Here is a 22,385-nt window from a genome sequence, read left to right as displayed (position 1 = left end):
TTTCTGCTAATTTAAATTTTGATGACAACGTGGATATGAGAGGTTCAGAAAAGTTCTTGTCTATGCCACCTTGTAAGCAGAAGTACTTTACTGTTTTTGAAGCAGAAATTAGCTAGAAAAATCACATAATTAAAATTGCATACTTTACAGTGTACCAAGGGGACTATTTCAGTTTATTATTCAGATTCTGATGATTATTATAGGAGGTTCTTCATCTGCCCTTAAGTACTTTGTCTTTAAAGTACTTTATAATTTTGAAAAATTCTTAGAGCACTTTTTTTCTGCTTTAACTAGGACTTTTTCCTCTCCATTTCTTTTATCTTTGGGCTTTCCTGTCTTGTATTTTTCTGACCTTCACAAGATTTCCCTGAAGCTTTGCTACCTATTTCTCGATATGCCAGATGTATGGTACTTAGAAATTAATTTATTACTATTCCTTTTATTTTTTCAACAAATCCTTGTTCCCTGTTTTCCCACAAAATATATTCTTATGCCAAATAATTAAAACATTTTCCTAAAAGGAAATCCCTTCACTAAAGATGGTTGTCTAAGTCATGAAATTTGTTTCTTGGTCCTTGAGAGGTCTCAGTGGAATTTACAGGAGGTGGAAAGTCTGCTTTTGCTTCAGCAGAGCCTCTTTTTCTCTGAGCTACCCTGTGTTGTCTCTTCCTCTTCCTGATGAAAGTAATGTAATTCTAACACATCGGAATTCAGGTTTGTACTTTAAACATGTACTGGAAGAAGTCAGAATCTAACAACATCCAAGAGTCCAGAAAACGAGAATGTACAAAGGCTACCGTGAAACTCTGGAATAGCTTCCTTAAAAACATATAAATTCTTTAATCCTCAAAGAAAGTAGATTTATTTATGAATTTAACATCAAAAGAGCTTTACTGCAGTCTGATAATCAAGAATAGACAGCCTGGGGGCACACCTCAGAGGGAAGGCAGATATGTGTACCAGAGAAGAATTAGGAATTAAAGTCATCTCAGAAGTGGGAGAATAAAGATACCCAGATGGGATGATAGGGTTTTCATTTATATTGTTGCACAGGAGCCTTTGGGTAGAACTTCTTTCATGAGAGAGTGAAAGAAAAGTTCCTGGGATCATGTTAACGTTTCTGATTTAATTAGGTTTCATTTTATCTTGTTCCTGCAGGAAAATTTATTAATTTCCCCTCTATGATAGATTTTAATATGTGATGTTATTTATTGCCCTTTTATGACAGGAAACACCACTGCTGAGGGGTCCATAGGATGCTGCCCCTGACCATTTTGCTGTTAGTTCTGTGAAGGGTTTTGTTTTCCTGAAGAGAGGGATCAGATCACGTTAGACACACCCTCCTTCTCTGTCTCTTTTCCTCAGGATCTGAGTAGTACAGATTCTTTTTTTCTGACTAAATCTGTTGAAGAAAGTTCCTGTTCAAACACTGTATCTCTACCATGCTCACATGCAAACACCCTGCCCCCAGCATGGAAGCCATGGCCTCAGTGGAATATTTTAAACTGAACTAAAAAGGGTAGAGGCAGGTGTTGGGATTTGATTTTGGATTTGATTTTGCCCTACTTACGAAGTAATAGACACAAGAAACCTGTGTCAGAGACAAAGGATTTTATTACTCTAGGCACAGATAGCATGTTGAGTCAGTTCCCTTCTCGCTTCCTAGTCCCATTAGGGAGGAGAAGAGGAGTTTTGCTGAGGGCCCAGATGGATGCCTGCACATGCAGTGAGTTGTGTTACAGGAGAGGGACTCTGAGTATTGGGAATGAACCACTTTATAGCCAGAAGTAAGCAAGACTACTTTTTGTTTCAAGGGAGATATTGCCTCATCCCTCAAAGCTTCTTGCTACAAACACACCTTAAGAGATGGTTAAGGCCTTGCATTCTTGGCATACTAAGCAAGCTGTGTGGGTGAGTGGGAGACTCAGGACTGTCTGTCCTCACAGGGGATGTTTACCAGACTTTTAACCTGTATTTATTAAGGAAATAAAATTTCCCTTTATTTCCCTTGGTTCCTATCTGCCAAAGTCATCTACCACTTCAACAAAATTACTTCTGACTACTATTCAGTTACTTAACCTCTGAATTGTTTCAAGATCATTTCAGCTCCGTATATATGGAAACTATGATCATACTGAAATGATGAACATTTTATGTTACAACTCACGTACCAATGCAGAAGACGTAAGAGACGTGAGTTTGATCCCTGGGTTGGGAAGATCCCCTGGAGGAGGACATGGTAACCGACTCCAATATTCCTGCCTGGAGAATTCCATGGACAGAGGAGCCTAGTGGGCTGTGGTCCACAGGGCCACAAAGAGAAACGACTGAAGCAACTTAGCACAGCACAGTATATGTGTTACAACTTTTCAGGCACAGACCAAATACTCACATATTTTTACCTGATTAATATAGTACATGTATTCATCCATCTTTTGAACAGTTTTAAGGAGTTTATTCTTAAATACTTTTACCAATGGAAACTTCATGTCCCAAGTGCTCTTAATTTTCCACTTGGGAAACATCTATTCCAAATAGGAAATTACTTCTAAGAATATATCTTTGAGCATCATTAAAAAAAAAAAAGTTTGCTGCTAAAAATGCACAGCTTCAAGGTTAGAGCTCTGGTTTAGAAGAAAGGTCTGTGAAAACAAAGACTGGAACTCATCCATGTTAAAACTTCAGTTCAGTTCAGTTCAGTTCAGTTCAGTTCAGTTGCTCAGTCGTGTCTGACTCTTTGCGACCCCATGAATTGCAGCACGCCAGGCCTCCCTGTCCATCACCAGCTCCCTGAGTTCACTCAAACTGATGTCCATTGAGTCAGTGATGCCATCCAGCCATCTCATCCTTTGTCGTCCCCTTCTCCTCCTGCCCCCAATCCCTCCCAGCATCAGAGTCTTTTCCAATGAGTCAACTCTTCACATGAGGGGGCCAAAGTACTGGAGTTTCAGCTTTAGCATCATTCCTTCCACAGAAATCCCAGGGCTGATCTCCTTCAGAATGGACTGGTTGGATCTCCTTGCAGTCCAAGGGACTCTCAAGAGTCTTCTCCAACACCACAGTTCAAAAGCATCAATTCTTCGGCACTTAGCCTTCTTCACAGTCCAACTCTCTTATCCATACATGACCACAGGAAAAACCATAGCCTTGACTAGACGGACTTACTCCCTTGCAATTAAAAACTTCTTGTGTTTGCCTCTGATATTCCCTGCACGTGTTCCCCTGCCCCTAGCCGGGACAACCATCGATGAAAATTTAAAGCATTTTCTTAGCTTGAGTGTCACATCTTTTCATCCCTAAAACTTCGACAGAGATCTGTCCTCTGCCTGAAAGGTTGCCACCTTCTGGATCAGCAGAATCTCTGGGGCATCTTGGGGCCTTCTCCCCATCCCCCATTATTGCCATTATAGGTGTTTCTGTCACAGACGTTGAAATCTGCAGTTTCAGTCTTAGTTTTTCTCACCAGATATCAACCCAGTCATTTCCTGTTTCATTTCCCACTCAAGAACCTCTGAAATATCTGCAAACAGTAGCAACTTGAAAATTGCTAAGTTAGCTCCCTCCTGTTTAGACTGCGATTTGTTTCATTTCCATGAACTAGACTGCCCAAGGTCCCTGCATTGGGCTCTGTGTGTAACTTCACTGAAACACTTGATCTCTGGTCACCTACAACAAAGTTTTTATAGTTTGATGCTAAACCATGGGCCTGCTGTACTTTCTCTAAAATCTCTCAAGAATCTTTTAGAGTCTTTAACATTCAAGTTAGTCTTACTTCTGACGCTAGTGCCTAGTGTCACAGTGGAGCGGTATTGGTATTGAAGAGAAGATGCCACACATTTAAAGAATATAAAATTTGTTTAGCACCAAAGGTATAGAAACATATCTATATGGAGACAGGCAAAACAAAAGACAACATAGCATATTCTCATTGAAAGTTTGTTTTTCCAGCCCGTGAAGCTGACAGTATAGCCCCCCTGATCAGGATGAGGATCCCAGCAGGTTATGTTTATCATTCTTGGTTGAGTGGTTTAGAGAGACTCTGGCTATGTGCCTGCCTGTTCACCAGGAATTGTGTTTTGTTTAGTCACTCAGTCATGTCCGACTCTATGTGACACCATGAACTGTAGCCTGCCAGGCTCCTCTATCCATGGGATTCTCCAGACAAGAATACTAGAGTGGGTTTCCATGCCCTCCTCCAGGGGATCTTCCCAACCCAGGGATCGAACCCAGGTCTCCTGCATTGCAGGTGGATTCTTTACCATCTGAGCCACCAGGGAAGCCCATTCTCCAGGTACAATGACCAGATATAAATCCTAGGACATGCTTGAATGTTCACTGTCAATCAGTGTGAATCAAAGTTCAGTTTCTCATCCTTAGTTGAGACTAGACTCGGCCTTCCTGAAGTCTGTTCCTCAGAGGGCAGAGGACAGAATTTCTGCCTCTGGCAGTTAGAGAAACTGTCTAGTTTGATGAGGTTTAGGCTGTTGATCTGATCATTTCTTAAGTCTGGGGAAGGGATGAAGACTGTTGGGGACATTTCTGATGTTTACAGATTAAATTTTATTGTTAGCTTTATGACAAAGAACATATAGGTTTATCTACTTAAGTCATCAACATAGTCATAAACTAAAGTCTGTGTTAGTCCCTTAGTCTGACCCCATGGACTGTACAGCCCGCCAGGCTCTTCTGTCTATGGGATTTTCCAGGCAAGGATACTGGAGTGGGTTGCCGTTTCCTTCTCCAATAAGCTAAAGTATTAACAGATAAAATTCAGTGTATGGGATGTGTACATCCAATACAGTGTATGGGATGTGCTTTAAAGTAATCCAGGGTGGACGAATTGAGAGGAGGTATAGATGAAACAAGAGAGGCCGTGTACTGAGTGTTCCATCATGATTGTTACATCAGGTTTATTACTGTTGTCTTTATGTGTATATATCTGTGAAAATTTCCACAATAAAAAGTTTTTTTTAAAAAAGGTTCAAATTTTCTCTATTTTTTCTGATTAAGCTAGTGAGAGTTTTGTTAATCCATTCATCTTCTCAGAGAAATAGCTTTTGTTTTATTGTCTCTATTGCTTAATGTTTTATTGATTTCTTTTCGTTTTGTCAATAATTTCCTTTGCTGTGCGAAAGTTTTTAAGTCTAATTAGGTCCTATTTGTTTGTTTTTACTTCTATTTCCTTTGCTCTAGGAGCTTGATCTAAAAAAATATTGCCATGATTTATGTCAGCATGCTTGGGTTATGTTTTCTTATAGGAGTTTTATGGTTTCTGGTCTTACATTTAGGTCTTTAATCCATTTTGAGTTTATCTTTATACATGATGTGAGAAACTGCTCTAATTTCATTCTTATACATACTTTGCCTATTTTTAAATTGGATCATTTGTCTTTTTATTATTGAATTTTAAGTGTCTTTATTCTAGATACAAGTCACTTGCCAGATATATGATTTGCAAATATTCTCACATTCTGGTTTTTTTTTTCTAATTTTCTTGACGGTGTCTTTGAAGTACAAAATTTTAAAATTTTAATTAAGATCAATGTATTTTTTCTTTTGTTGCTTATGCTTTTGGTGTGTCACATTTGAGAAACTGTTATCTAATCCAGGGTCACAATAATTTTTACCTGTATTTTCTTCTAAGAGTTTTACAGTTTTAGCTCTTATATTTGTGTGTTTGGTTAATTTCAAGTTATTTTTATATGTGGTGCGAACAAGTTATTTTTATACTTTTTATATATTTTTATATGTGGTCTATCTTCTTTCTGTTGCATGGAGATACTCAGTTGCCCTAGTACTGTTGGTTGAAAAGAGTATTCTTGTCCTAGTGAATTGTATCGACCTCCTTTTTGAATATTGACTGATTGTAAACATACAGGGTTATTTCTGGTCCCTCATTTATATTCCATTGATCTATTTGTCTAACTTTTTGTCGATACCACACTATCTTGATTGCCATAACTTTCTTCTAAGTTTTGAAATTAGGAAATGTGAGTCCAACTTTGTTTTGTTGTGTTTTAGAGATTGTTTCGGCTATTCTGAGGCCTTTGAATTTCCATATGAATTTTAGGATCAGCTTGTCAAATTCTGCAGAGAAGCCGTCTGTAACTTTGATTGGAATTGTGTTGAATTTGTAAGTCACAATGGGGATATAACATTAAGTCTTCTGCTCCATGAACCTGTAATGTTTTATTCGTTTCCTAGGGCTGCCATACGAAGTACCCCTAACTGAATATCTTAGAAAGTAGGAATGTATCCTCTCGTTCTAGAGCTTAGAAGTCTGAAATCAAAGTGTTGGCAGTTTGGTTCTTTCTGGGCAGTATGAAGGAAAATCTATTCCATGCCTCTGGTGGAGTTCTTGATTTGTAGGTGCATCGCTCTAGTCTCTGCCTCTAGCTTCATATGATATTTCCCCTATGTGTGTGTGTTTTCAAATTTCCTCTTTATGTAAGGACACCAGTTACCACATTAGAGACCACCCTAATCCAGTATGACTGCATCTAAACTTAATTACATTTGCAAAGAGCCTAAATAAGATCACATTCACAGATACTGGGGGCATGCATTGGAGAAGGAAATGGCAACCTACTCCCGTGTTCTTGCCTGGAGAATCCCAGGGACAGCAAATCCTGGTGGGCTGCCATCTATGGGGTCGCACAGAGTCGGACACGACTGAAGCGACTTAGCAGCAGCAGCAGCAGCAGCAGTGCTTTAACATCTTTTTGAAGGGCACAGTTCAACTTGTAACAGCTATCTTTCCATTAATTTTGGTCTTCTTTAGAAGTGGAAGTGTTAGTTGCTCAGTTGTATCTAACTCTTTGTGATCCCATGGACTGGGGCCCACCAGGCTCCTCTTGTCCGTGCAGTTTTCCAGTACTGAAAGAGTACTGGAGTGGGTAGCCATTCCCTTCTCCAGAGGATCTTCCCAACCTAGGGACTGAACCCAGGTCTCCTGCATTGAAGGCATATTCTTTACCATCTGAGCTACCAGGGAAGCCCCTTCTTTAATTCCTTTCAATAATGTTTTATGTTTTCAGTGAATAAAATTTGCAAATACTTCTATTAAATTTATTCAAAAACATTTTATTCTTTTTGAAACTGGCATAAATGGGATTGTTTTCCTAATTTCATTTTTGGTTTCTTCACTGCTATGGTTTAGGAATGTAATTGATTTTTGCATACTGTTCTTATAGCCTGAAGCCTTGCTAAACTCATTTATTTGTTCTAATATTTTCCAGTAGACTCCTTAGAATTTTCTAAATACAAGATAATGTCACCTGGAAATAGAGAGACAGTTTACTTTTCCCTTTCCAATCTGAATGCCTTTTTATTTATTTTTCTTGATTAAATTTCCTGTCTAGAACCTTCAGTGAAATGTTGAATAGAAGTGGTTCAGTTCAGTTCAGTCGCTCAGTCGTGTCCGACTCTTTGCGACCCCATGAATCTTAGCACGCCAGGTCTCCCTGTCCATCACCAACTCCCGGAGTTCACTCAGATTCACGTCCATCAAGTCAGTGATGCCATCCAGCCATCTCATCCTCTGTCATCCCCTTCTCCTCCTGCCCCCAATCCCTCCCAGCATCAAAGTCTCTTCCAATGAGTCAACTCTTCACATAGAAGTGGTATATTCTATCATAAAGAGTGGACACCCTTGTCTTATTCCTGAGCTTGAAGGAAAGACTTCAGTATTTCACCATTAATTATGCCATTAGCTCTGGGTTTTTCACAGATGTCCTTTATTAGATTAAGGACATTCCCTTCTGTTCCTAATTTTTGAGTGTTTTGTCATTAAGCAGAGTTGGATTCTGTCAAATACATTTTCTGTTTCTATTGATATGATCATGTGGTTTTTGTCCATTATCCCACTGATGGGGTATATTTCATTAATTGATTTTTGGATTTTAAATCAACCTTGCATTTCTGGGATAAATCTCACTTGCTTATGTTGTATGTTCTGTGCTTAGTCATGTCTGACTCTTTGCAACTTCACGGACTATAGCCCACCAGGCTCCTCTGTCCGTGGGATTCTCCAGGCAAGAATACTGGAGTGGGTGGCCATGCCCTTCTCCAGGGGATCTTCCCAACAGAGGGATCGAACCCAGGTCTCCCACACTGTAGGTGGATTCTTTACCATCTGAGCTACCAGTGAAGCCCCAGTTATGGTGTGTAATCCTTTATATATATTGCTGGATTTAGTTTGCTAGTATTTTGTTGAGAATTTTTGTGTTTATATTCATGAGATGTATCGGTCAGTAGTTTTCTGTTTTGGTGATGTCTTTGACTGTAGATTGAGGTTCATGACATTATACAGGAGACAGGAGTCAAGACCATCCCAAAGAAAAAGAAATGCAAAAAAAGCAAAATGACTGTCTGAGGAGGACTTACAAATAGCTGTGAAAAGAAGGGAAGTGAAAAGCAAAGGAGAAAAGGAAAGATATACCCATTTGAATGCAGAGTTCCAAAGAATAGCAAGGAGAAATAAGAAAGCCTTCCACAGCAATCATTGCAAAGAAATAGAGGAAAACAATAGAATGGGAAAGACTAGCGATCTCTTCAAGAAAATTGGAGATACCAAGGGAACATTTCATACAAAATGGGCACAATAAAGGACAGAAATGGTAGGGACCTAACAGAAGCAGAAGATATTAAGAAGAGGTGGCAAGAACACACAGAAGAGACACAGATTATCTTCGTGACCAAGATAATCACCATCGTGTGGTCACTTACCTAGAGCCAGACATCCTGGAATGTGAAGTCAAGTGGGCCTTAGGAAGTATCACTATGAACAAAGCTAGTGGAGGTGATGGAATTCCAGTTGAGCTATTTCAAATGCTGAAAGATGATGCTGTGAAAGGGCTGCACTCAATATGCCAGCAAATTTGGAAAACTCAGCAGTGGCCACAGGACTGGAAAAGGTCAATTTTCATTCCAATCCCAAAGAAAGGCAATGCCAAAGAATGCTCAAAGTACCGCACAATTGCACTCATCTCACATGCTAGTAAAGTGATGTTTAAAATTCTGCAAGCCAGACTTCAGCAATACGTGAACCGTGAACTTCCAGATGTTCAAGCTGGTTTTAGAAAAGGCAGAGGAACCAGAGATCAAATTGTGAGCATCCTCTGGATCATGGAAAAAGCAAGAGAGTTCCAGAAAAACATCTATTTCTGCTTTATTGACTATGCCAAAGCCTTTGACTATGTGGATCACAATAAACTGTGGAAAATTCAAGAGATGGGAATACCAGACCACCTGACCTGCCTCTGGAGGTCAGAAAGCAACAGTTAGAACTGGACATGGAACAACAGACTGGTTCCAAATAGGAAAAGGAGTACGTCAAGTCTGTATATTGTCACTCTGCTTATTTGACTTATATGCAGAGTACATCATGAGAAATGCTGGGCTGGATGAAGCACAAGCTGGAGTCAAGATTGCCGGGAGAAATATCAATAACCTCAGATATGCAGATGATACCACCCTATGGCAGAAAGTGAAGAAGAACTAAAGAGCCTCTTGATGAAAGTGAACGAGGAGAGTGAAAAAGTTGGCTTAAAGCTCAGCATTCAGAAAACTAAGATCATGGCATCCAGTCCCATCACTTCATGGCAAATAGATGGGGAAACAGTGGAAACAGTGACTGACTTGATTTTTCTGGGCTCCAAAATCACTACAGATGGTGATTGCAGCCCTGAAATTAAAAGATGCTTACTCCTTGGAAGGAAAATTATGACCAACCTAGACAGCATATTAAAAAGCAGACATTACTTTGTCAACAAAGGTCCATCTAGTCAAGGCTATGGTTTTTCCAGTGGTCATGTATGGTTGTGAGAGTTGGACTATAAAAAAAGCTGAGCGCCAAAGAATTGATGCTTTTGAACTGTGGTGTTGGAGAAGACTCTTGAGAGTCCCTTGGACTGCAAGGAGATCCAACCAGTCCATCCTAAAGGAGATCAGTCCTGGGTGTTCATTGGAAGGACTGATGCGAAAGCTGAAACTCCAGTGCTTTGGCCACCTGATATGAATAGCTGACTTATTTGAAAAGACCGTGATACTGGGAAAGATTGAAGGCAGGAGGAGAAGGGGACGACAGAGGATGAGATGGTTGGATGCATCACTGACTCAATGGACATGGGTTCAGGTGGACTCCAGTAGTTGGTGATGGACAGGAAGGCCTGGCTTGCTGCAGTCCATGGGGTCACAAAGAGTCGGACACAACTGAGCGATTGAACTTAACTGATGTCTTTTCCTGATTTTGCTGTCAAGGTAATACTGGCCTCAGAGAATGAGTTTTGAAGAATTCCCTCTTTTTCTATTTAGATTTTATCTTTTTTCTTAAGTTTGCTTAAGTGATATGTGTCTTTCTAGGAATTTTCCCATTTATCGAAGTTACCTATTTTTTTTTTTTGGTATAGTTGTTAATATTATTCCCTTATAGGTCTTTTTTATTTCTATAAGGTTGGTAGTAATCTTGTCTCTTTCATCCCTGATTTTAGTAATTTTAGTTTTCACTCTTTTCTTTAGCTAAAAGGTTGTCCATTTTATTCACTTTTGCAAAGAATTAACTTTTGGTTTTACTATTTGCTCTATTATTTTTATATTCTTTACTTCATTAATTTCCACTCTAATCTTTATTATTTCTACTTGTTTTAGACTAATTTTCTAAGAGTCTTATGGTAGAAAGTTAGATTATTAGTTTGAGATTTTTCTTCTTTTTTATGTAGGCATTTATAGCTATAAATTTACCCATAAGCACTACTTCTGCTGCATCTCATAAGTTTGGTATATTATGTCTTAATTTTCTTTGTTTCAAAGTATTTTCTAATTTTCCTTTTCATTTCTTTTTTTGACCCATTGGTTACTTAGGAGTGTGCTGTTTTATTCCCACACATTTGTGAATTTTCCAAATACGCCTTTGTTACCAATTTCTAATTTCACTCTACTGTGACTAGAGAATACTCTGCATAATTTCAATTCCTTTTAATTGAAAATTTGTTTTATGGCATAGGATATGATCTTTCTTTGAGAATGTTTCATGTGCATTTGAGAAAAATGTATATTTGTTGGTTATTGAGTGGAGTGTTTATATGTTAGTCTAATTTGTGTATAGTGTATTCAAGTCTTATTATTTCTTGTTGATCTTCCCCCTAGTTGTTCTATCCACTATTGAAAGTTGGATATTGAAGTCCCCCAACTATCACTGTTGCATTATCTGTTTCTCCTTTCAGTTATGTCAGTTTTTGCTTCATGAATTCTGAGGGCTTTGTTTCTAGGCACATACATATTTATAATTGTTATATCATCCTGATGGATTGATAGTTTTATCATTATAAAATGTTCCTTTTAGTTTCTAATCACATTTTTGTTGTTTTAAAGTCTGTTTTGTCTGATATTAATAGTGGTTGCTTTTTTCATGATATATCTTTTTTTCATTCTTTTATTTTCAACCTATTTGTATTTTTGAATGTAAACCATATCTTCTGTAGATAGCATATAGTTATAACTCACTTTTTTATCCAGTCCACCAATCTCTGCCCTTTGATTAAATTGTTTAATTCATTCACAAATTATGTTATTACTGACATAATTGGATTTACATCAGCTTTTACTTTTCATTGTCTGTATGTTTCATGACTTTTTGTTTCAATGTTCTTCCTTTACTTATTTCTCCTACACTAAGTACATGTTTTTACTGTAACATTTTCATCCTTTTAATGATGTTTCCATTGTATTTTAGGTCATTTTTTAGTGGAGAACTTTTATCTCTATGAAACATATAAAATATAATGTTTCATCCAAACTGAAATGTCTCAAATTCAAAATGAAGTATTGTATGTTGCTATATGTTTTGATAATTAAAATGTCAGTAATGGTAATGAATCTTTACTCTCAGGCCACCTGTAGGGAAAAGATAATTGATTCTCAAAAGTAGCTTACACAGTATTATCTTTGTCATAAGAACTCCTATTGATATTTTATCTATGAGTAACTCTATGTGATATTGCAAGCTTACAACTGTATCAGTTCAGTCGCTCAGTCATGTCCAACTCTTTGAGACCCCATGGACTGCAGCACTCCAGGCCTCCCTGTCCATCACCAACTCCCGGAGTCTACCCAAACTCATGTCCATTGAGTCGGGGATGCCATCCAACCATCTCATCCTCTGTCGTCCCTTTCTCCTCCTGCCCTCAATCTTTACAACTGTATACTAGTAAAATATAACAGTAACCATTTTTTACTTTATGTACTATAGTCAGATAGGCCATTTATTATGTCTTTCAAAAATCACAAAATTGTCTTATTTGGCATAATTTATATGTACGTTAAAATTTATTAATTAATTTTATATTCACTTAAGGACTCCTGAATTAAGATGTCAAGGATTTGAAATTTGAATATTTGAAACGTTTGAAACAGGAGCAATAGAAGTCTATCTTCTATGTATTTCAGTATGAGTTTCCATTAGCTCAGCATACCTTTTATCATCTATCCATTTATTGAACTGTAATTTAATAGCATATCACAGTGTTTGTTTTTCAGCACGCTAGACAGGACCAGAATGGAGCTGGCTCACCATTTCCAGCTAAACATATTGACAAAAATGTTCAGTTGTATGACTGTACTCATCTAGTAAAGTATGCTGCTGCTAAGTCACTTCAGTCGTGTCCGACTCTGTGCGACCCCATAGACGGTAGCCCACCAGGCTCTCCCGTCCCTGGGATTCTCCAGGCAAGAACACTGGATTGGGTTGCCATTTCCTTCTCCAATGCATGAAAGTGAAAAGTGAAAGTGAAGTTGCTCAGTCATGTCCGACTCTTCACGACTCCATGGACTGCAGCCTACCAGGCTTCTCCGCCCATGGGATTTCCCAGGCAGGAGTACTGGAGTGGGGTGCCATTGCCTTCTCCGCTAGTAAAGTATAAATAGGCTATATATACAATATGTACATGCATAGATAATATATATACTTACACATATAAAAGTACAGAGGAAAGTTGCTAACTTTCCTTAGAATTCTTATCTTGTTATTTCATCTTCAAATATATTTATAAGTAAAAATCTTCAACATAGGTCAAGCTGATCTGGCAAAAGTCCTATGTCTTTAGTTAATTTTACTGTATACCTTTTCTTTTAACCTACTAAAATTCCCTGGCCTCTTTTTCTGAGGTGGATGTGATATCTTCTTCACTTAAACAGGAGTTAGAGATTCTTATTCTCCAGCTTCCTTTTTGTTTTTATTGTTGTTGTTTAAAATGTTCAATTATTTTAGCCTTTCTGAAATTTTAAGAAAAATAATTATTTTTGGATCTGCCAAGTTGCAATTTTACATGTTACACCATTGATTTATTTGTGGGCATTGTTAATATATAGATTTAGTAGAAATTTTATATGGAGAGTGGGACTGAGAAGGAGGGTTGAAGGTCTGGAATTTGAGAGTTAAAGGCACTAGATCCTGCTTGCTTGCATTATACATAGGTCAAGATTAATGGAACCAGTTAAGTTACTCTCCAGGTGATTGAGAAGGGTGGGAAATTTAGAGACTGAAATGGATCTCTGCAGAATCAATTAAGTCTTTGAGTGATTGAGAGGAAGATAAATACTAGGACAAAAATCCATCCTAACAACTGATTCTGTTATGTAAAACAAACCTACAGGATTTGAAATGCAACCAAGTCTGTTTTATATTAAGGAGAGTATAAACCAACTTAATCTTAGACCTGCCTCCAGCCCCAGATTATGTTTGGTGTGAGCACAAAGAGCTGTACAGCGTGAATGGACAAGGAATCAGTAGAGTGAGAAGGCTGACTGCCAGGGAAGTTTGGCACAAGAACTTTAAGAGGAAGGGGAAATTTCTCCCTCGTTGAATCAACTTTGGCTCTCTGGAATAGAGAACATGAAGAGAGAGGGACCAAGGAAAGCCAATTCTATTCTACTTGTTGATACCTTAACAAGCTGTTGATTTTTAAAGGGGGATAAAGGGGCAAAGTGTGGGTAGCATTCTGTTCCTCTGAGTCAATCCTAATGAAGTAGGAGGTTCTTAAAGAAATTAATTTCCATTTAAATTCATGTGTGACCCTCTTCTAGAAACCTCCCCTTGTTTTGGAATTTTTGTTGAGAATTTCAAACAATTCAGCAACAATAAGGTCTCTTTTGACATACTGTCTTTCTTGAGTGTAAGTTTTATATTGAATGCCTGATTTTAGACATATAAATTTTCTCAAAATTGAGGTTACTGATTACTTTCCTGTTTACTAATTTATTATGGAAAAATTAATCATGATTCTCATACTTTTGAAGGAGTCAGGCTTTTAATCCAGGATTCCTATAGTTGTTGATGCCGAATTTCCTGGCAATGAAATAGTGGTCGATTCCAGGGCTTTTCTGACTTAAAGACACAGTAGTTCTACTTGACAGAAAACTCAACTGCAGTTTCTGAGTCTAGCATAAAAGTGACAGAAGCAATGAAATGGGTTGATTTTACCCAGAGCATTTAGAACAGAGGAAAAAGATTCTGTGCCCTGCTTGGGTCCCTCATACTTTGACCCCTGCCAAGAAAAAACAGTGGAAAAGAGTGACTCTGCTTCTTCTTCAAACATGACTTAATTCTCTGACCATAGTCACCTTTTGAGTATCTGTGAGCAGATTTTCTATTTTGCATCTCATCTGCTCTATTGAGGCATCCCACTGATGGGGCAGTTATCCAGAATTAGAAGTCCCTTAAATTCTTTATCCCTACTCACTTGTAGGAGCTTATGTTTCTGTCTTCCCTTATGAGAGAAAAGGGAATATGATTCAGAGCATCTGAGCTTAATTCCTGTATTTTCTCCTGCTCGTTTTGATGCTGCTCAAGTCACTCTTCCTTAAGATATGCCTCTGTGGTTAAAATTGAACTACACAAAGCTGAGCAGAACACGTTCTTCCATCCATGTGACATGATATTCTTATAGCCCCAGAAGAAAATTCTGAATTTAGCTCCCCTTTTACACTGAAAAAATTTATGTTTAATTTAGTGGCATCTTTACGCTGTTGCTTTTCCATGCAACTGCTTTTGACTACCAGGCTTCATCCCTCCTCAGTTTTACTGGTTAGGTTGGAATACTTTTAAGTATGTTTGTAATTTGAGAGTAATTTTAATCACTATTTGTATTTTATAGTCTATATCCTTGTGTGGTTTTTGTACATTTGTTTTCTGAATATACCTGTTGACAACCTTGCATTGTATGTTCTAAACACTAGTTTTGTTTTTGTTTTTTTTGAAGTAGCTGACCCTTAACCTTTTTGGGAGCTTCACAGACATGATTGTATTTCTGAGAATAGATTTTTAGTGTAAGATAATGCTGCTGTCTTTTAAAATAGTTTCACTGGAAAACTAACAAGAGGGTCCTGGCGTTGCAGAATCACTGCTGTTACTCTGGTTTTTCTCCATTACAAGTGTATTTACCCCACCCCCCCTTTTGGAAGTTAAAGACATTTTCTCTGGCTGAAATTTTTATAATAAAGTTACATTCTTGAAATTTACTACTTAAAAAAAGTCAAGTGGTCTTAGGTGTTTTAAGAATAGATTTTAAAATTTTCATAACATTTTATCAAGAAAATGCCTCTGTTTTATTGCAATGATTAAATCACATTTGTATTTTTATTTCATTTCTAAAAATAATTTGAGGCAACTTAGACTAAAATTACTTATCATATGTCTACCATAATCACTAAAATGGAATATAAGAAGAATACCAAGTATTGGCAAGAATGTGGAACAAGTAGAACTTTTTGTGCACTGTAAGTGTGGGAATAAATCGCTTCAACTCCTTTGGAAAGCTGCAGTATCTGCAGTAGATACTGGTAGCATCTACTAAGGTGAACGAAGATTTAGCCTATGAATAGCAATTTTACTCCAGCAAACATGTATAAGAAGTTTACCAAAAGGCTCATACTAGAATGTTCACAGTAGTACTTATTCATAGTAGCTCCAAAATATAAATTACACAAGTGCTCATTGTTAGGGACTGAATTGTGTTCCTCCAAAATTCATAGTTGGAGTCCTAACCCAAATGGGACTGTATCTGGGGGTAGGGCCTTTAAGGAGGTAATTAACTGCATGAGGTCACATGGGTGGAACCCTCACCTCCTAGGACTGGTGTCTCTGTAAGAAGAGGAAGAGACACCAGAGGAAAGGCCATGTGAGGACATAGCAATGAGATAGCCATGTGCAAGCCAAGATGAACTTCAAAAGAAATGAAACCTGACCACAATGTGATCTTAAGACTTCCATCCTCCAGAACTGTGATAAAATATATTTCTGTTGATTAAGCCACCAGTCTGTGGTATTCTTTTGTGGCAGCCCTAGCAGACTAATACACTAATCAACAGTAGAGTAATAAATTATGGTGTTTTAATGCGATGGAATATCACCATACAGAAAAAAAAAACTACTGCATATATCGATAAGGATGAACCCCACATAATATTGAGTAAACAAAACCAGACACTTGCTATTAAAGGAAATGGGTTTATATGAAGCAATATGTATCCTAATACCCAAGTTGAAAATGATTCAGGACACACTGTCATTGATTTGATCAATATTGGTACAAAATGAAAGACATTTTCCTATATCTGGAATATTTATTAACCTGAAAAGGTCAGGACTATCAGATATGGTAATTAATACTATGTGTTTTTAAAAGCCTTTAAAAATAATAAATATAAAAACTTTAAAAAATGATGACTTCCACATATTAAATTTATGATGTATTTAAATTTAAAAATAATTTTGTTTAGCATTTATTTTGTGTTCATATTTCCTTCTAATGTTTTTTACTATCATAAGTCTTTATCAGGTAAAGATCACTTTCATACTATTGAAATACATAATTGTCAATATACATATTGTCATAGTATATTGACTTATACTAGTGATACGCCATGAATTTATTCTTATTATGAAGTTTTTCACATTGAAAACTGCTGAAACTTTTAGTATAACCCTATAATAGAAAAATGATTCATTGTTTGTTATTATGGACACTCATTATTTGAGGACACATGAAGTATTGTGATAAATGCAGATTTACTTAGAATTTCAGAAATTTTCCAGATTGATATCTTTTGGGTATTTAGAAACACTTTTTCTGAAATTCCCCCTGATTTTCCAGCTCTGTGATTACCTGCTACTCTCCTCTGGTTCTTCATGCTTTAAGGACTGTAGGTTTTCTATTGGGATTTTAGTTGCCCTGAGCAGTACTGAGTTTATTGTCTTTAGTCTGAAAGCTATAAAAATGAGTAGCATGCCATTTCCCCCTTCTCCCAAGGGTAGGCTTCTTCTAGAATCTACCCGCTTCTGTTCACTTTCCAGCGCCTTCAGGTTCCCTGCTCTCATACCTTTTGCGCAGTGTTTACAGCCGTCGTCACTGGGAGAGCCAGTTAGGGCAAAGCTTCACCCTCCAAGCAGTGTGACTCTTCTCTCTGTTCTGAGAGAGCACACCTTCCACTACCTTCCTGAGAAGACTGAATGGGAAATACATATTTTTGAGGGCTCATCTGTCCAAAAATGTCCTTATTTGATTTGATTAATAATTTGGGCATGAATAATTAGACAATAATTTGACATAATAATTTGAATATTCCCTTCAAAACTTGTAGGCACTATGCCATTATCTTCACATTTCCATTATTGCCGTTGTGAAGTTTGATATGCAAGTTTCTTGATCTTTTATGTTTGACCTGTTTTTCCCTTTGAAATTCTTTAGGATAGTTTTTCTTTATTCCTACTTTCCTGAAACTTAATGATAATGTGCCTTAGAATGTTTTTTACCCCCCTTCTTTGTGCTTGGTATTCACTGGATTCTTTCAATTTAGAAAATCATGTCCTTTAGTTCTAGAAAATTTAATTTTCTTTTTTCTTTGATAATTTGATTCTTCATTCCCCCTACCACCCCAGACTTTAGAATGACTCCCAGTTAGATATTGAACCTTCTGGATTTATCATCTAATTTTTTAATTTTCTATTAAAATTAAATTAAATTTCTATTATTTTCCATCTTTTTTCTATTTCTGCTATATTTTCTGAAAGAATACTTCAACATTTTCCCTTAAATTTCTCTTTTTTTAGCTTTTTATTTTGTATTGGGATATAGCCAATTAACAAACAATGTTCTGATAGTTTCAGGTGACCATTTCCCTAAATTTCTTCTTTAGCATTCATTATTCAGAGCTCTTTCTTAGGCCCTAATTGTCCTTTTGGTTTATAGCATTTATGCAATGCAATGTGCCTATATAAAAGGCATATTAGAGTATAACTTTCTCCTTTTGGTCTCTGTATTTTTTTCTTCCCTTCCTCCAAGATCCTTTTCTCCATTTCTTTATGTGATCTTTATCTTTTATCCTAGAGGATTTCCTTAAATGCCTAGAAATGCTTTTGTTGTCCATTCACCTTAAGAATGAAGGTGATTAGAAGTTTGTGTACATAGATGGGGTTTTATTGAATGGTGGACTTAACTGGAGGGTAATAAGGTAGCAGGTCAGGTTTTCCATTGAAGAACCCCCAAATGTCAGTATCAGCAGGTCTTTATTTTTTGGCTATTCATTTTCCTCCAGAAAGTTGTCTCCAGTCTTTCTGTCTACTTTTTGGGATGGAAGCTTCCTGGGCTGGTAGGGTTCTGGATGCTGAAGAGGTAAGGACTGTTGGTTTCGTTGTTTACTTTGAATTAGTGACTTTCAACCTTTCCAGTGTTAAAACTGTCCCAGACAGTAAATTTTCCAGTTTCAGCTGGAGTGGAGGTATTATAGGAGTCTGGCTGTCCAGGTGAAAAGAGGGAATCTAAGGAGCTGCCTTGGTGTTATTTTCAGACAATGCTCTTGTTTCCAGCCTGACCCTCACCTGTATCTTTGAGTGTATCTAGTACTGCCAAACCTTTGGTGGTGGTGGTAGTGGCCAGGGGGTAGAGTAGGGGAGGCTGTTGTGAGAAATGAATTGCTTCATCTCAGCTCACCTCCTGCCTTCTGATTTCTTAGTCTACTAAGGTCCTGCACGTCGAAAGCAAAGCCAGTCTTTCCTTCTTCCAGTCTGCTCTTATATTTCCTCAGGATATTCTTAGAATCACTTTCCCTCATCACTTGTTTTGAGGGGAGTAAATCACCCTCTTCTCTCCTAAAGGAAAGGGAGGGAAAAGGCTCATACCACAAATACGAGACACAAAAGCCCGCGATTCCTGATCTTCTTTCCCTTCCTTCTAAAGACACTATGGGGTGGGGAATAGAGGGGATGGTAGAGGTGCATGACGTTTACTGTAGGGCTGGTTATTCTCATGATTTACCCACAGGGGCAAGAGCCTGAAGCCGGTTATTGGTGGCTTATTGGTGGTTCTTTCTAGCAATTTGGCGGTACTTAGCACTTCTACCCATCAACTTTGAGCCTTAATTACAATTCTAGGACAAGAGGGGAAAATTGCATATAATGACCTATTGTATAAGTGGATCCAAATGTACTTCAAATTCCCCATTGTTGGACATTTAGGTTCTTTGCACTTTAAAAAGAATTTATTTATTTATTTTTGGTTGGGCTAGGTCTCCCTTACTGTGTGTGGGCTTTCTTTAGTTGTGATGAGTGGAGGCTGCTATTTGTCGCGGTGCTCAGGCTTCTCACTCTGATGGCTTCTCTTGTCGTGGAGCACAGACTCTGGGCTCACGGGCCTCAGTAAGTGCAGCATGTGGGTTCAGTGGTTCCGGCTCCTGGGCTCTAGAGCGCTGGCTCAGAAGTTGTGTTGCATGGGCTTCGTTGCTCCCTGGCAGGTGGGATCTTTCTGGACCAAGGATCCAGCTCGTGTCCCCCGTGTTGGTAGGTGGACTATTAGCCACTATACCACCGGGGAAGCCCTGTTCTATACTTTTTTTTGATGCTAGCAGTGTCACAGTGAACATCCTTACAGTCATTAACCATTATTATTTACACATGAGATTCCTATGAGTGGAATAGTGGGGTGATACGATATGCATGTTTCTAATGCTTTTATTACATATTATCTGGTTGTCTTGAACTCTTGTACCAATTTTACATTCTATGGTACATGAGAAGGTTCTTTTTCCCCTTACCTATGCTTGTTCCAGTTATTTTATCTTTTTCCTTATCTTTGCCAGTTTGGATAAAAGAATGATCTCTCATGATTTTATATTGCATTTTTATCACTAGTAAGAATGAACCACTTTACATATGTATTTTGCCCACTGAGCTATTTTTTTAATGCCATTTGCCTGTTCAGGTCTTTTGACAGTTTTCCTATTGGAGTATTCAATTTTTTATATGTTAGAGCTTTTAATATATTGAAAATATTAAATATATGCCATAAATGTTGCCACTGTGTTTCCCAGTTTAATGTGCCTATATATTTTATTTATAATACTTTTCATTACTTAAAAAATTTTAAATTTTATGTATTCGGATCTTAGATAAAATGACCTATTTCTCTGAGTTTCGTTTTTCTCTTTAATAAAAATGTGATAATAATACATACTACATGGCAAGTGGGGATGGTATAGGTAAACTTATTGCTGCATAATAGCTGTTCAACAAATGATAGCTTTTTTTATTCCATGTGTGACACACTGAAAATGTTCAGAATCATCCTAATTTACTAGAATTACAAACCATACTCAAGATGTTTAAACCAGAAATATATGAACATGAATGTTAAGTAAAACTTTTAGGCTGGTAGAGACAGGTAAACTTTAATTTTTCTTGTTACTTGTCTAATTTTTATTCTTAAAGAAATTGATGATCTCTGACTGGTGCATCCTCTTAAGTAAGGAAATCTGAAGTTTGAATGGAACGTGAGACTAGTGTTTTCTTGTAAGTTATTGTTAAGGAATTATGAATATATTCATTTCTGATAATGATTTCTTTCATTGCATGTTTATTTTATATCAGTATAGATACATCTGATAAAACCAAAATTACACACTAGCTCATCCTGCTGTTAAACAATACGAAGATAAGGTTTCTTATCATCCAGAAAGTCAATAGAACTTACTCCCCAAGGTCAAGTGCAAGTTGGCCTTAAGTGGATAATAGTATGTTCAGTTGTGAGCTTACATAAACTGCTTTTATGAATGTTATTTTTAGACTATAACAATAAAACGTTTTATTTTAGGTAGGTGTTATAACTTCTGAGCAATCGTTTATGATAATATAATGGATTTCTTATACAATGCTATTATAATAAAAATAATTTTATCATTTCACATATAATTTCACTATAAATGAAATCACTTATAGTATATTTCACAGATGTGGCCTAACTAAAGTCTAGTGAGCCATATTTTAATATTATAGTATATTTGAGCACAGAATAAAAAAAAAATCACCACTGAGGAAGTTTATAAGAAATTGTTTACCAGATGTGCTTTTAGAAACATAACTGTCTTCTATTTTGGTTATTTTTCCAAATTCATTTTTCCCTCTTTTTTGGGTAACATGCCTAACATAAGGACAGGGTAACTTACTGAAAGCCAGCAGATGTCCAGGGTTGTCAACACTGCTCTCTTCTTTATATATCCTTTTAAAAATATCCCCCTTCTCTGTCAGTTGTGTGTGTATACACCACTGTTGCAAAGTGGAGGTGATTCCAAATGAATCCCTGTGAATGATGTTGGCAAAGCCATCTAAACATACATGTGCTTGGTGTGGGCACTGACATTTATGTTGGTTTATAGGATTTCTGTGTACCTTCAAAATTATTTATTCTCTCTATAATCACTCTTTCTATAGTGTCATTTTATTACCTTAATACAGCTCTATTCAATTATCATACAAGGCTTTATATAAGTCAAATAGCATTCCCCTGCAAAGCTAACCATTTTAAATGATATTTTAAAGATCCTTGAGGTAGAGTGGTTACTATTTGAAATGTGACAGTTCCAAACTCTTCATAGTGACTGTGTGCTTTGTTGCATTTTAAAGACATTTACTATAGAACATTTGAAGAATTAGGTGCTTGTGTATTAAATGCCTGCCACCTGACAATTATCTCAAGGAAGAAATTATTTTGGTTTAGTTTAAGCTTAATGTAAAGAAAAAATAATTTATGAGTTTTCAATAAGACTTTAAGATGGATTCCAGAACTGAGTTTAATTGCTTCCACACCTAGATAAGAGTGATTTGTGTGTCAAAATTAAGCATATTGGCAGGTCATCCTGTGTAAGTTTGTACACAGAGTTGAAGTAAACTTATATTTTCACTTGAAGTTTTTTTAATAGCATTTATTTCTTCTGCCAGTTATTTTAGTTCATTGACTTAATTTATCAACCCTTCTTTAAAAAAAAAGTGAGAGGAAAAAAGGCCATAGTATTATCACATTTGTATATGTGGGTTTCCTAAACCATATGGTGATTTCTAATTA

At 37.0% G+C, this 22,385-nt stretch overlaps 1 protein-coding gene across 3 annotated transcripts in view; it reads left to right on the top strand.

The window, feature by feature from the left end:
* Positions 1 to 22,385, top strand: part of AFG1L (AFG1 like ATPase) — a 198,457-nt gene that overhangs the window by 125,198 nt on the left and 50,874 nt on the right. The window lies entirely within an intron of this gene.

The sequence above is a fragment of the Ovis aries genome, chromosome 8 (assembly GCF_016772045.2).
Source record: "Ovis aries strain OAR_USU_Benz2616 breed Rambouillet chromosome 8, ARS-UI_Ramb_v3.0, whole genome shotgun sequence".
In the NCBI taxonomy this organism is placed as follows: Eukaryota; Metazoa; Chordata; class Mammalia; order Artiodactyla; family Bovidae; genus Ovis; species Ovis aries.
This window is presented reverse-complemented; position numbering and strand designations above follow the sequence as displayed.